General features: G+C 34.0%; 1 protein-coding gene across 37 annotated transcripts in view; it reads left to right on the top strand.

Annotated features, from left to right (window-relative positions):
* The window catches only part of MAP2 (microtubule associated protein 2), a 244,607-nt gene that overhangs the window by 107,531 nt on the left and 120,248 nt on the right, over window positions 1–16,828 (top strand). For 7 of the 37 annotated variants that reach the window (XM_036235948.1, XM_036235945.1, XM_036235958.1 and 4 more), the window contains exons 1-2: window positions 12,856–13,316; window positions 13,593–13,660. The gene's annotated coding sequence lies outside the window, so the exon portion shown is untranslated. Of the gene's footprint in view, window positions 1–12,838; window positions 13,317–13,592; window positions 13,661–16,828 lie in introns of those variants that run through there. The other 30 variants (XM_036235961.1, XM_016132307.2, XM_036235941.1 and 27 more) reach the window with 12 other exon arrangements.

Raw genomic sequence — 16,828 nt, 5'->3', positions numbered from 1 at the left:
GTAAGGGACACACACACACAGACACACACACACACACGCACGCACATGCACACACACAGACCTAAGTCCTTTTTTCATAGGAAGCCAGACTAAAATGGACTTCTGAATTGAGTCACGTACAAGTGAAGTCCAGAATGCTGGGTAAAGCCCGGTGGTTTAGCACAGCTGTGGAGTTTCGTTAAAAATGGCGAGAGCCACAGCCATATCTCCATTTTCACAGCCTCCCCTATAGATGGTAGTGAGGGGGGTGATGGCAGGGTCTTATTTCTTAACCTTTTGTTGTCGTTATTGTGGTGGTGGTGCTGTAGCGGTGGTATTCTAAACCACAGATGGAAAGAATTAAATTTTTCGTAATCATCTATTTGGGTGGGCACGTGATCATCAGAACACGAAAGTCCCTTTTCTTGCTTCGCATTTTAAAAAAGTTTTTCCTTTTATCTCTGACCTGCATTTTCACCCCGCTCTTCCATACGTCCTCATTGCCATATACTCGATGCGTATCTGTCCTCAGTAGAGATACCGTTCTGTTTACACCTTTTTTATTCAATACTGCTGTATGTTCACCTCCTTCAGAGCTTCCGGCAGCCCCACAGGACTCCAGGACTCCTTCTGCCACCTTCGACTTGTTCGTGTTCCTCGCTCTGAGCGGCTCCTGCCATCACATACACTGAATTCAGCCACCTCACACAGGTTCACCACTTAACCCGTTCATCCGTGACCAGGCCTCATGAATACTCTCACCATTGTCCTTCATCTGTTATTAAATCTAGGTTTTAAAAATTCTTTTTTTGTTCATGAGGTCCTGAAAGCCTGGTTTGATGACATGTGTTGGGAGGAATTGCAAACTTATTAGAAAATGCTTTTAGATTATATTATAGAATGAGTTATATCTGGGTTTCCTTTAATCAGCTATTTCCAGCCATGATTTATAGGTTCTAAAAAATATCAGCCAACAGTAGTACAATCACCCCCTTCCCAATTTTTTCCTCACATTTGTCATGTGATTTTGTGATATTTCTTCTCTGAGGCCTTTAGCTTTTTGTCTACTAACTCTAAGTTACTTAGAATGTGTGACAGTCACAAATTCATCTTTACTGGTACAAAACATGCCTATGCTAGAAGGCATCATTTACTAATGAAATATACACTTTCAATACAAAGATCATTATGTAACATTGTTTTTTTCCTATTAGTTGCCTATGTGCAATGTCACAAACTCTTGATCAAAATGGCTATCTGAATTTCTTGTCTGGCTGCACAGGTGTTAAAAAGAAAATTATCCCGAGCAAGTATATTTAGTGTAAGTAATCAAGCATATAACCTAAAAAAGAATGCAGCCAGTCAGTCAGTAAAGATGAAACACTCTTTGTCTGGTTTTCACTCTCTCTCACTTAGAGACTGCTGTGTTCACCTCTGGGCTATAGGCATATTGAGGGTGACATTCTCTCTTTCAAAGATAATCCTCACGACAGGATGCACTTAATTTATGCTGTTGATGGGGCAGGCCTGAACTGATTTGCATGTCATCAATACATGAAAGTCCTGAGTAGAGGGCCAGACATCCAAATTAAAGTATTCCCTGTCAAGGACTTGCTGTGTCTAGCAAATTCTAGAGTAATGCCGATTGCAGGTGGTTGGTGAATATTGATGCTGTTTAAGATTTATAAGGCTAAGTTGGAGGGCTCGTGAAACTTAAGATTTCTTTAGAACAATGTCCCTGTTAAAACTACTTTTGTTCAGACCCAGCTGGACATTCAGTAATGCCAGCCACTGAATAAGACCTTTCAAGGGCCTCAGCCTGCCTCACCTGTCAGACTGGCTCACTGGTTTATAAATGAAACCCTGTTTGCTTCCTAAGCTCTTGATCCTCCAACTCCTCTCTACTCTTCTCCCATATTCTTACTTTGTTTGGCTTTTGATTTGAATGTCTTAACCCCGCCTGTCACACATGTCATTACTTTTTATTTACTGGTTTTCTTCAGGTGATGGACAGATAGCTCTGGGTCTGTCTTAGTGTTTCTATGCTATTTTTACCTCCTCATTCCCCTCATTAAAAAAAAAAAAAATTCTGTTGTAAAATAAGTCTCTCTTTCATAGCTCTTGGCTTTTAACTGAATATCCTGACTGCCAATTTCTCAAGGTTTCCCTTTGTGCAATCTTTGTGCATTTAACACAAGCTTCACTTCCCCTTTTCTCATCAGCCAATCGATCACACATTTTATTGAGCAGCTTCAAATTAAAATATGACATTATAAGAAATTTACAAGCAGCTCCTGCAATCTAGAAAGACCTGTCACTGAGGTTTCTTCTGCCTTTTTCTAACGTGGCATCTTTGTACTCACAGGCATTTCAGCAGAAGTCATTTGTGAACTTAGAATTCTACTCCCTTTTCTTTATTTCTTTATTTCTACTGGGTTCAAAATAAATAGATATCATTCTGTCATGCTATGTACGATGACCACAATAACTACATTTTTTTTCTCCATTTCTAATTCCATTTTTTTCTGCGTCAACATCCACAAATCAACATTATTCATTATGTACCAGTGCAAAAAGAATCTACCAGATAGTGTCGAAAGAGAAAATGCTGTAAAATACATGGAGTCCTCCATCAACTAACATGAAACCAAAAACCTGTGTAGAGGAAAGTTTGTCTAAATGGTTTCTTAAGTTTTTTCCTGACTCCTTGACCATATTCCCTATGATGTTGTGGTAAAAAAGAGAAGAGTTAGAAAGGGGTGGGCAAAACATAGACAATGGGAGAGGAACAGGAAAAAAGCACAAGAATGTGGCAGCTTAAGAAAAAGTTAGTGATCTTAGGAATGTGGAAATTTCTCTCACAGACAGATTCATTGGCCCAAATACACACGATGGCTACTTTTTGCAAAGAACATAATTTCTCAATCAATTTGAAAAATATAGAAAAAAAATTGACTTATTTTTTTTTTCCAGAATATTAAGTAAAACACTCATAGTTCTTCAATTTTATATTGGTATTAGAAGCGAAGGAGGAAAAGAGTCACAAAAATATGGAAAATGATATTATAAATATAATGTAACTTCTAACAATGCCATATAGGATCCTTCCCTCATGAACTTTTCTAACCAACTTGATGGTACTTTTTGAGAAAGAATATTCTGATATAGACAGTGATCATGTACAATGTTTCCTTTTATTTTAAAAGACAACTAGTCTTTTATGTAGAGTCTTTTGTAGCCTAGAAATCTAATGATAGGATGAAACAGGAAAGGACTCCCACTCTGCATCACAATTCACCTTTCTTTTCAAACAGGGATTTCATGTCCATCATCTATATTCTTTCATTCCTATCAATAGGAAGATTTAGGACTTCAGTGCACATTTAGATGTACCATTGAATGCATTCTAAATACTGAAAGTGTATTATAGTTCTGATAAACTTTTATTTAAAATATCTACAAATAAATATCCCCATAGCCCATTAATTCTCTCCTTTCATGTACAAAGACTAGAGAAAGAGAAACAATGGGGATTAAGAAACTTCATATGTAATTCTTGGTGGCTAGCACCTTAGCGTCTATGCACCCATAAACAGCGGAGAGAATAAGTATGGATGTTCTACATTTTTGAAATGTGGATTTCAGCTATTCACAAAACAGATCACTTTAATATATACATTTTTAGAAATTATTCCACATATGATATTGCATTTATTAAGCCATTACAGTAAACATTTTATGATTTGAACTGGAAATATTAAACACTGAAAGAGAATGCCAAAGGAGCTTGACGAATTTTAATTTGTTCAGAATAATCTGGTAACGCTAAGGTTAAAGACTGCCCAATTCAAGTGGAATGGCAGCAGTACTGCTAGCTCTTCAATTCTATGAAGTTGCTGAGTGTTGAAGGAATGACAGATGTTTAGAACGTTAAGATAACTCAAACTTCAAAGCTTGGAAAGCAGTAAACAAAATAGCTCCTTTTCACATTTTTCAAAAATAAATCAGAAATTTACATCTAATGTCATGCAATATAGCATTTGATTTTGTAGCATTTGATTTTGTGCCATTATCCAGCCTTCCGTTAAATTATAATGGTCCCAGTTGTGGAGACAGTCAATAAAATGAAGGTTCATTTCCTGCTTCCAGGAAGATCAGCCAAGAAATTTGGAGCTTCTGAAAATGATTCTGCTTGACTGACTGGTAAATGAAAATTTTATTGAGTGAGAGAATACCCGAACTCTAATTCTCTTAATTTTCCTTCATGACTTGCCCATTTCTCTTGTACATATGGTTTTCTCATAGGTTGGTTATAGCTCCAACAGTGAAAGAAAGCAGTTTGTACCAACTTTTAGGTGATTGGAAAGCAGAAAATAAACATGCATGTTATAACTGGGGGTTCATAAGCAAGTAAGAAAAATTGCTGGAAGAATTTTTGTAAAAATAAATGAAAATAAACATGTAGATAAAATTTTTAAGAATCTGTAGAAAAGGAAGAGATGTACTCAAAATGGCTATAAATGTGTCAAAGATAAAAAGCCTAAAATTGTATATTTAAATAGTTAACCAAGACACAAATCGAATGAAATACATATACCATGTGTTATTTTTTCTAGTGACTTCTGAAACTGAATGTACTCAACTGTTTGAGCTTAGAATTCAGATTTTTTAGGAAGTAATTCATGTTTTTTATATGAATTTTAGGGTTATAATTTCAGTTATTCATTCCTGCATGTGCGATTTTGGTGACTCTTTATTGTATGCCAGGCCCTATTCTAGGTACCTAGGATATATTAGTGAACAAAACAAAGACTTTTGCCTTCATGGAACTTACACGTGAAATGAGGAGAGACAGATAATACAGAATAAACATTAAAGAGCAAATTATATGGTATATTTGAAAATTATAATTATGCAAAGTAGGATAAAGGAGATTGGGAATGGGAACTGCAGATTGCAATATGAAATAGGATGGTCAGGTTAAGCCTCATTGAGAAGATAAAATTTGAAGAAGGTCTTGATGGAGGTAATGGAGTTATTTAGAAGAAAAGAGTCCTACACCCAGAATTAATTAAAAATAAGTTTAAGTTAATTTAAACAAAACATGAATTACTTAATGTGATGTTGACATGTTTTCTGATCTAATTTTTAAGATTCACTATGGTATTTGATTACACCTAACGTAATGTAATAAAATGAGGGTAGTGATTGAATATGTAAGACAGGTATTATAATTTATACTTCTAAAACATAGATTAATTCTAACAGTTTAAAAATATACACAATAAGTGCGAATTGTCAAAGTCCTTTAAAAACACATGAACATATATCTCACACTATGACTCTATTCTCTGCCAAGTATAGACCAGATAGAGAGTAAATAAAACTATAGTGTCTTCCTCAACTATGGGAATGCTTGTGTTCATACATATGCATCATTTAAATATGAACTAGTGAAATTTTAAATAATTCTGAAAGTAAAAATTCCTGTTTATAATACTATCTCTAAAAATTCTTATTTATAATACTATCTCTTTTATGCACACCTAAGTTAATAAGTAGTCTGTCTTAAAGTACCCATTCAGGAAAAATGGAAGAATTTAAATCTATCTTTAATTTATTTATTCTTCTGATACCTTAGAAGCATTAGGCTGAATTACAAACTAATCAGCTGAGAAGTCCAGGGATTGAATTTCTGTTTCACCACTTACCAGCTGTGTGTCCTTGACACATAACTAAATCTAATCGGATCTGTTTTCTCAATTGTAAAATGGAGGTTCCTAACTCTTGAGTTGTTGAATAAAATGATGTGTTTAAAGAGGTTAGCACATTATAGGTATTCAACAATTTATATTAGAATCATGTCTTATGCTTCTTTAATTGGTCAATATTTAAATAAGTAACTGAATATAAACAACTGAAGACCAGTCCGAAGCCTATATTAATATTGGGCATTAAAACATCATGGTAATATTGTTCGGGTTTTGGTAAGAAAGAGCTTTGTAATACTGTGTGCTGGGGGAGTTCTGGAGCTGTTATAAAAGAGGGCAGAACTTTAAATGGACCAAAAAGGAAGTGTAAGATTTGGGTTTGAAGAACATAAGTAGATGATTGCTGAAGTAAACTAATGATTATGGTGGACATGAATGGGCAAGGAATTTGTGTGAAAGGAACAGTGTTGAAAGCACCTAAACTGTCCTTTTTTTTTTTGTCTTAAATAGTATAGTTCAGTAAGTGTAGCTATGGACAAATATTTTCATTTGTTGATATATTTTAAGATACATATTTTGCTACATTGCTTTTTACTCCATGATTGCCTATTGATTTATTAAAAGCCCATGTAAAATGTTCTCTCTCTTCTATGGAAAATATCCCTTTACAACTTGTTTATTTAGCAAATACATAATCATCACTTATGCAGCCATGGTTATGTGGCATATTTGCAAAATGTATGTTCATATCAGAACTCTGGAATAATATTCACTCAGATCCAAAAATTTGTTGTAGAGTTTCTAAACCAATGGCACATTATTATTATTATTATTATTATTATTATTATTATTATCATTGGTGTTATTATTATTGAGTTATAACATACTTTAATGAAATACATCTTAATTATACCTCCCATGTCATTGCCACCCATGTGAAGAAGGCATTGTACCTCTTCCTAGTCAATACTACCTTCCATCTTAATTCCCATAGAAGTAAACGTTATTCTGATTTCTGTCTCTGAGTGTTAGTTTTGTCTGTTTTTGAACTTCATATAAGTGGAATAATACAGTATATTCTCTTTTGTGTTCCTTCACTCATTATTACTGCCTGTGAGAGCCTTCTATGTAATTGCACGTAACAGTAATTCTTTTTCATACATTCTTATTTTTTCTGTGTAGTAATCTAATATATGAATATACCACAATTTATTCTACTGTTGATGAGCATTTAGGTAATTTGGAATTTTATTCAATTATGAGTAAAGCTACTAAGAACATTTTTGTAAATGTGTTTAGATGGACACATGTACTCATTTCTCTTGGGTAGAAGTGGAATTGTTGCTTCACAGGGGACACATACCTTTAGCTTTATTAAATATTACCCAATAGTTTTCAAAAGTGTTCATACTAATTCACGCGCCCACCAGCAATGTATGAGAGTTTCAGTTGTTCTATCATTGTAGTTCTCTTTTCAGCATCTGGAGAGTGTTTTATTCCCAACATAGTTTTTAAAGTGTAATGAGATTATGACTTGATGAATTGAAGTAGCAATTATTTTTCATAATTGCAGTTCACATGACAGTATTTTTAAAAAGAACTTTTAAAAAAGAAATTTGGTTCAGTTTACTTTGGTGAAAGTATGTGAGCAGAATAGAACTTTGGGTACCTTCGAATTCTAAGCCTACGTGGTTAATGGCATATGGAACCTTCACTTGGCCTTTGAGCTAGCTATTTTACTAAATTGTAGTCAGACTTTATTTTTATAGTTGCTAATAAAGAAAATCTCTCTCTCTCTTTCTTTCTCCATTTACATCATCTTTTTTGGCTTCACCTTGAATGAAATAAAAATATTGATGGAATAAAGAAAAACAAAAGTGTATCATTTTTTAAATTATCTCTGCAAAATTTCCAGTGAAATTTGAATATTTCTGTTGTTTAAAATGGTACATAATCCCAAAATAATTGGAAAGATATTTTATTCTTGCTTTTAGATAAGACTGTAACTGATATTTAGAGAAAATCATCACACTAAGATTTAAAATGAAATTGCAAAACCAAACTGATTATGACTCAGAAGGATTAGAGCATGATTCAAGAGCAATTGGAAAATTGTCCAGTTATCTTGTCTTGTTTTTCATCCTACTTGCTTAGAATACATTCATCTTTCCCACTGCAGGGCAAGTTTAATCAAAATCTTTGAAGATGTCAAAGATGACTATGAGTGACCCCTATGTCAGTATACTCTTTGCTTTTTTATAAACATACTTTATTTCTGACTTATTCTTCATCTAAATTCCATGGAGCTACTGAATATTTTGTTTTAAAACATTTCCTACAATATCTATGTGCTTTCAAACTTTAATAGTTCAACTTAGTAGCATAGAAAACCTAATACAAATAAATGAAAGATGAAGTACACAATAAACTAATGAATATAGTCTGTCTTCCTCAATTATAACAAGAAAACTTGGTCAGGAGTCAAGTGATTCAAGAAACTTATTTGGTGGGGGAGAAGTTTCGTCCTTTGGTAATAAATTTGTTCATTATCTTCTTTCAAAATACTTTATATGAGTTACTCAACATTACTTTATTTTTTATTATGAATAATTTTGCTTTGTTGATAGTGTATAGTTAATTTTTGTAGTTTGCTCTTAAAGACAAAAGAAAACCACATCAGTCATTTACATACATAAATTTATTATTTTGGTGCCTACTGATTGTCTTTTAACTCCTGACCATTTATTATTCATCCCCTGAATAGGAAACCTCTAGAGCATATTTTTTCATTGATGATATTATATTGAATTCATTTTCTCATGCAAATTTTTAAAAATAAGATTTAGAGGCCTACTATTGAATTTTTCAAAGGATTCAAGAAACATTTCTAGAAAATTTTCAGATTATCAAATGAATATAGACCTTCATGGCCTTAAAAAATCAATAGCCTTTGGAGCCATGCTTCTAATAATTTGTAACATTCTGGAAGGTGCCAGAAATTGAATTTGAAATATTGTATTTTAATTAGTCACCAATAAAGACTCGCCCTTCCTGGAGACTGGGACACTTTGTGTAACTCTTTCTACTCAGTTCTGCATCCTTTAATAGCTTCCCTAGGTATTAGGCTGAACCATATGAAACTACCATTTTTTAGGTAAAAAGTAATTTCAACATGTCATACAATTCAGACTAATCCACTAATTATGACACTTTCTTTTTTGTCTTTTGACCACCGTATGCTTTTTTGTGGACCAAATTTGTTGGAAAAAAAGGATATTTTCTGTGGTAAATAAGACAAGACAGTGCTTAGGAAATGTAGATGTCATAATAATTTTCAAAACACACATTTGTTATAGTTAGAATAACTCAAATTCAAGAGTTCTAGGTAAAAGTATAATTATTATTTCTATTATTAAGTTTTAAAAGTACAAATTATAGTAATTATAGTCAATTTTAAAATTCTATTTCAAAGTATTTTGGCCATGAGGCAGTATTGCTTAATTATTCTCATTTTATTTAAATAATCTAAAGATTAAAATTTAGCCTATTTTAACATCAATAGAAGTCTGATTTATCTGAAAAGCACTTTCTCTGCATTTAAGAGCTGATAACCACATGCTGAGTACTTTGCAGAGCTCAAAGAAAATAGGGGATAAGTCCCTATTTTAAATAAATATATATCATTTAATTGAAATTTCAAAAAATAAATTGATGCATGAGAAAAGGTGATTTGTAGTACAAAAATGATATTTGTCAGCAGGAACAAGGAAATTATATAAGATACAAAGATTTTTTTGTGCATAAACATTCCAATCCATTGATTAATGTAATTTTGCCATTCAGTCATTTTAAAAAAAAAACATTTTTGAGTGCCGATATTTTCCAATATCTGCCTTGGATACACCAGTGTCCCAAACATGTAAAGATGACTTCCTTCATGTAACTAGCAGAGTAAGGCAGGTAATAAATTGTAAACATAATGAATAAAATATTACGATATGATGGAAAATGATAAGTGCTATGAAAAAAAGGAAAAATGGAGCAAGGGATGAAGGACTGTGGAAGGGGCGTGGTTTTGATTTTCATTATGGTATTCAGCAAAGCTCAGGTTGGGGAGATGATGTATGACCAAAGGCTTCATGGAGGCAGGAAGATATGTCTCCATTGTTCATTCCTAAAGAATTTAAAGGGTCATATATAAACACACAGACCAATATATTTAGGGAATGAAACCAAGTCTCTTTCAGAAGAGCCACAGGAGTGAGCTAGCTGCATCTGGAGACATAGTTAAATAAAATTCTTAAAGATCAGGATCTGAGATGAAGCAGGTTCAAAAAGGGGCAGAGATGTAATGTTTCATCAAGCGAGAAAAAGAAGGGTGAAGTTAGATTTCTATTTACTTCTGTGTTCCCTCCACTACAACTGAAGTTCCTTGAGGAGAAAATGTTTTCTTTTTCCCAATTCGATTGTCTGAAATGTATGTGTGTCATCAAAACTGGGAAAGTGAACTGACAAATGGTGCTAAGCCAAGTTCTAGAATATTGTCAGAGAGGAAGGATAGGAAAAGACTACAGTTGAGGCTGAAGCATAAATATGAAAAATCTTTAAAAAATCATGAAAGTCTCTCAATGATATGTCATCTTGCATTTTTAGAATATAACATACTTAAAGGCAGAAATAATATTTTATATACAGTGCTTAATCTACTATGGACATAGTTAAAATAATAGTTCCTCTACTAATAAATGGAGGTGGGGGGAGGAAAAAGAATATACCAGCTCATTCTCATTGCTTGAGCCAGGTATCTCCAAATGTTAAGTGACTCCGGAAGACTATCAGGTATTTTTGGAAGCTGTGCTCTTTTTCATACTGACCGGAACCATTATGTGTACTTTCTAAGATCTTGATAAAATGTGATTCATGTTTCAAGAAATGACAGTCTTGTGCATCATTTTTTTGTGTCCTCAAAAGTGAGCAACAGATGACAGTATATTAAAACAAACCATTTGCTTTGAAAATAACTGTGTCCAAAATCATCGAAGAAAAATACACATTTAACAGAAAATAGATTTAAAGGGACACTTTTTGGAGGAGAAGAATATCCTAACCAGCACATAGCATTCACTGAAACCTGAAATTCCTTGTAATTATTACCTAGAGTAATCATATTTTTTAAAATATGATTTATTTATTTTATAGCTGGGGGCAGAAGATGGGGGTGGCAGCGACTGTATTTTAGATATCAAAAAAGAAAATATAGTCAGACCTATAGATGAGTTAAGCTAAAAGCAATGAATCATAAGAACTGATTATTTAAAGAATACCGTAGAAAGGAAATAAAAACGTAAAACATCAAAGTCAAAACCCTAGTCACAATTTTACTGAGCATCTCTCAAAGGTTTTAACAAAAATTGCTCCCCCCGGTGGTTGTTTTTGAGTGTTTTTTGTTTGTTTTTTTTGTTTGTTTGTTTGTTTTAATTTTACCTGGCCTCCCGATTTTCTGGCTTCATTATATTAGGTAACCCCAGGAAGGCTCACATTTTCAATAACTAAGAGGAACCTTGGAAAGCCAACTCAATGTGAATGCACAATTTCATGCTTTCATAAGGAATGACGCTATGGATTATAGAGTGCCTAGTATGTGATCATTAAGTTCAGGCTCGACAAGATAGGTTCAGAAAAGGGCAATCATGCTTGATTCATCTGATTGCCCAACTGGAAGTGAAAGAAAAGCAGTGACATAATTACCCCAGATTTTTTTAGGCCTTCAGTACAGTACAGCACAGATATTAAGCAAAGCTAGTTGTCAGAATGATTACAATGCATTTTAAAGAGGAAGATCACTGCTTTAATAAATAAAAGAAAACTTACAAAATCAAAGACAAAGGATGTTTCTAGAATCTATTTTGCTTGCAGACAGAATGTAAGAGAACTTGGAAAGAAAGTTATTTGGTGAGAGAAGGAAAGCAGGAGACCTGAGGAAACTAGAATGGTGTCTGTTGGATCTCCAGTCAGCTTTCTGACCTTAGTCAGATTCCCTGGGCCTCAGCTTTCTCACCTATGAAACAAAGGGTGTGGACAAGAGTGAGTGGTGTCCATGAATCCAGTATGTGGAAGGAGGCGAGGAGTAGCAGGATCAATCTCATACAAAAGAACCATAATTTGAATATTTATGAAAGCAAAATTAGTCATCAAGAAGTGGAGAAAAAAGGTGGCTAATGGAGAATGCAGATGCATCCTAGTGCATTCAAAATATTGATAGAGACAATTCTTCCCAGAAAGAAAAGAATGAAATATATCATCTCTCTGAATTTCTTCCCCTCTTAACTATTATCACCTTATTTTTCCCCATACTTTCTGTTTCTAGTAACCATGGTGATGCTCCCTCCCAGCAACCTTCTTCACAGCTCATCTTTTTGGTACACATTGTATTTGCTCCATTCACTGATGCAGGGAGCTAACAATGCTGCAAAAATTAATTTATTAACATTTTTTCCCATTGCTTTTGTCCAGGAAATAAATACAGGGAATTATTCCACACTTAACCTCCCTGCATTAAGGGCACTGTAAAACAGGAATATTCAACTGTTAATTTCAGTTGCTGACATAAAGGGGACACTGATTATGCCAGAGATTCAATTCCCTGCCGTGGCCCTCAGGGACTGTAAAGTCCCAGTACTCAAGCTGGTTGCCACCTCCTTTTGCTTTTGTATGTAAACGGAATAAAATAGATTGCCCATAGAAATTACACATCACCCCTGGTTTCCTAATTCTCTTTGTTTGTTTTTTTTTTTTTTTTTTTTTTTTTTTTTTTGCTACATTCTCCCTTGTTCAAGGAAGAAATTTCCAAGTGCGTAATTATCAGCTACAAGGAGACTGATTTTTTCCCATAAGAAAATACACATAAGTATATTCTTTTCTCTAATGAACGCAGCTATTTATTTTGGAATATAAATAAGTAATATGTGATACTCAGTTTTAAAATATTGTAATTATATGCCAAGGGCAAACATCAAAGAATTTCTAATGTCATTAATGCGGAAAATAAAAATTCCCATAAACTGTCATTTAGTCACGTCCAGTTCGTGTAGTCTAACTTATTTGTAATCCTATATACCAGAAAACTGTCTACTTAAGCACTCTGTGTGTGTGTGTGTGTTTGTCTGGCATTAACACAAAGGAGACCAGATGATGACATTCAGAGGCTTATAGACTCGACTCCTGGGGACACACTTGGATGGAGGCAATTAAAATGCCTGTCAGGCATTTGGTACCAGAAGCCCCTACGGCAAACCGCTAAATCATAAGCCAGGGCTGCACCTTATTGTCAGTGAATGATGGCGGAGCTGGGTGGCTTGTCATCATTCTCGAAAATTCTAAGGCTAGCGAGCTCTCTCTCTCTCTCCCACTCGCCTTATTTTCCTTTTCGCCACTGCGGGGACTTTTTCTAATTTGCAGCTTCCCTTTTCCCCGACACACACAGACAGGAGCTGGTGGCTTGCAGACTGCAGTCTGTCTGGAGCTAGAGAGGCAGAGCGAGAGCCAGCCCATGGAGAAAATGCTCTGGGAGAATTCTGCAGCAATCCTCAAAGACTAGACTTGGGTGGTATCGCGGCATATGCGCTGGTAATGGTCTCGGGTTTTTACATTTTTATTTTGTTTTATTTTTAATCTTATTTTTTTCAAAGGATCCGCCTTATGTGATCTCAAAGTAAAATGCTTTAAAATTTATTGTTGAGCTCCCTAAAATTTCAAGTACTGCATTGTTTATACTACAAATCTCAAGACATAGATTTATTGTCTGGATATAAAGAATGCATTTTGCTTACTGGTAAGTGACAGTTTTTAATATTTAGTTAACAAATCTATACATGTGTGTTTCTTTTCCTTTTGTTTCGGTAGATTCTTCAGTTTGTCGTCTCCAGCCGAGGAAACATTGATTGGGAACCGCTCATTCAGAAAATTAAAAGGTACCACATGTTTTGTTTGGATGTTTTAAATGAAGGAAAATCAGGGAGGAATTGGAATGTTGTTATTTAAAGTAATCTTTCTGTGGCTGGTCTTTTATCTTAAGTTGGTCTTTTAGCCTACGTTGATCATTGTCTATAACGTGTATGATATCCTAGGCAGAGAATGCCATTGTCTGAGGCTGTTTTGATTAGATGTCTAAAGAATTTTTTTTTGCCTGTGTTGCAAGTTATTAACAAATATTAGTATGTCTGACTTATTTGGGGACTTTTATTATTAAAACAGCTAAAAAAAGTACTAAATTCTCTAAATGAAAATTCAGTAATTTGAATGTAAGACAAATATACTAAGTAATGGAAATCCTGCTAATAATTGTATTTATCTTTTAATGACTAAATGAAATGGCTTGCCCTTCCCAGGTAGAAAGCACTAGAGATGAAAGCCCAGGAATGACTCAGTATTGTTGGGTTTTACAAGTAATAGATTGTAACTTCGAAAAAGCGTTAGTCTTTAGCAACAGATATGTTTAAAGGCTAAGGATGTATTAAAAGAACTGATTTTACATATGCTACATTTGGCATCGACAGCATAAGAAAGTAATCCTTTATCTTGCCATGAAAGCAATTAATTCCATTGATCGCGGCAGGCCTTATGCCTTACATGAAAAATATTAATTTTCAAATTCAGCATTGGGATATATATTGATTGGAGATGACAAATATGGGTATTGTGCTTTCTTTAAGTCTTTAAGATCATCTTTGACTTTAACATATATTGTCAATAAAACCTACATTTGTAGTTTGACTTTAAAAAATGGAAGACATTTTCTTCTGCCTTACTGAGAAGATCGATAACATCATTTAAGCCTTTCTTTGGCATTCACACAGAAGTTACCCTCAAGACTATCAGTCCAGATTATTTTACTTAGTAAGGTTAGTTTTTTAAAAATATACATAAAAAATGGCTAATGTTCAACTTGTGATCCTGAAATACCAGAAGTGTGTGAGTGTACACCTATGCATGTGAATATTTATAGCGTTGAAGGAGACTAATGCATTGTCCTTGTTCAATTTTCTCTGCAGTGTGTAATTATGAGAACCTTAATTTATTCATTCCACAAACACTTAACAAGAGCCTTGCTCCTGTGGGTGGTTATTGTGGGAGAGGGGGAAGGGGCAGGTGCATCCAGAGTGTAGGCAGTATCATATAATATTTTTTCACAAGAGAATGAATTTATTAAAATAAACCAGCGTGGTATAAAAAGGGAAATTGCACTATTTCAGATTTCGAACAAAATTTAATAGGCTAATCTATTGGATTCATTTCATGTCTTCAGAGATACATGAAATAGATTGCATTTTTTCTCGGAAATTGCTCAGGGAATCATGTATGAAATTCCCAAACAGGACTTACTATTCCTCCTGAATATTGTAAAACTCTTGGGATCATACCTTTTTTTTTAAGGTTTCACTCACAGTAAGTTTTATGTTTGGTGGAAAACAACAATAACAAAACCTCATCTATTTGGTATTTTTCCATCTAACTAAATCCATGCAGTAATATATTTCATATGAGAGTCTTTCCTAATCTTCAGACTCATTTAGCAAGTCATATTAATTTTGATCTTTGGGGTATTTACATGAATTGGAAAAGGATGAAGTTTTTATTTAACCACCACCACACACACACACACACACAAAAGCCTTCGATATAATGTCAGTAGGAACTAATCAGCTCTATTACAACTTATCTGGGTACTGGAAGAGTGGCACATCACCTTGCTAAGAGCCTCTCAGTACCTGAATTTTCTGGCACCATTTTAAAATTCATCTAGGGACGTGTTGACAGAGTTTGTATAATAAACCAGAGTTTATTCAAATAGCCTGTTACGTTGTCAAATCGGAAAAGAATTTGACTACTGGACTCAAGAGAAATAGGGATCTGTATCATGGTTTTTTTAAACCAAAAATGTCTTTATTAATTCTTTATTGATTTTTCACTCATAGTTAATTCCTTACTGATTTTTCACTCATATCTTCAGCACATAACATAGTGCCTGGACCACTATGTAGGAGTTCAGTAAATATTTATTTAATTTTTTGATGGATAAATGAATTCCATCTACGTTTCCCCTCATTACTTTTTTGTTCTTTTTCATGAGATTTTGCACTGTAAGACAGACATTTGGTATATTTTTTTTTAAGTTACCCAAAATATTCATTGTCTCTTAATTTATAATAATTAGTTTGATAATACCAGGTAGAAAAGCAGGCAAACCATGTGTAGAAATTTCCTCAGGCTCTATGGCAAAGGATTTTTCTGGCTTTGGGTTAAGAAGGAAAGAATTTTCGAAATGTCCCCTTTCGCTTTCATCATCTTGGGGAAAGATGCCAACCTGCAGCATGAGTTTTGCTTTATGGACACTTCCTAAATACTACTCGCAGGCTTGACATTGTTTATTGCTCTTCATGTCTTCAGCCAAGATTTTGCTGCAGCAGAGGGGAGGAGGCCTCTCCTCTGTCTTTCTAAATGTAACGCTCGAAATGATGTCATAGTCTTCCTAAACGCTCTCTTGCTCATTATGGACTAGTAAATATGACATCATTTTAGACGTATATGTTTAAGGACTCTGTAAAGAAACTTCTTGAATCATAATAGCTTTAGAGAAATCTTTCTTGTTGTCATTTGTTTTTATTAAGAAAACTATGGTTTTTTGTAAACTATGTACCAGATAATATTCTAAGCCCTTAACACATGCTATCCCATTTTAACGCTCTCTATAATCCTGGGAAGTGGGTACAGTCTTCTTTTTACAGATGAATGAACTGAGACTTCAGTTGGGTGATCAACGCAAGTCTGGTCCAAATCCCTCTTACTAACCACAACTACGTTGCATTTTTTCTAGTTAATTTTTTGGCTCATAGTCATTGTTTCAATGTTTTATTTTTGCACGTGATATGCATGTTACTGCAGTAAGGTTTAAATGGTATGCTTTTGGAGTCTTTTTTATATACATAATATAGCAGTAAATATATCTTCAGATACTTTGCCATAATATTCAAGCACGAGTATATTTTATATTTTTAATATATGTATTTTATATTTGACCTGAGGAACTTTATTCTTTAAGGAGGAATGTCAGAGACCAATTAGGAGGTTTTAAAATAAAT

This window comes from Rousettus aegyptiacus, unplaced genomic scaffold (genome assembly GCF_014176215.1).
Source record: "Rousettus aegyptiacus isolate mRouAeg1 unplaced genomic scaffold, mRouAeg1.p scaffold_m13_p_2, whole genome shotgun sequence".
In the NCBI taxonomy this organism is placed as follows: domain Eukaryota; kingdom Metazoa; phylum Chordata; class Mammalia; order Chiroptera; family Pteropodidae; genus Rousettus; species Rousettus aegyptiacus.
Note: the sequence above shows the minus strand (reverse complement) of the source record. Positions and strands in the feature narration are given on the sequence as shown.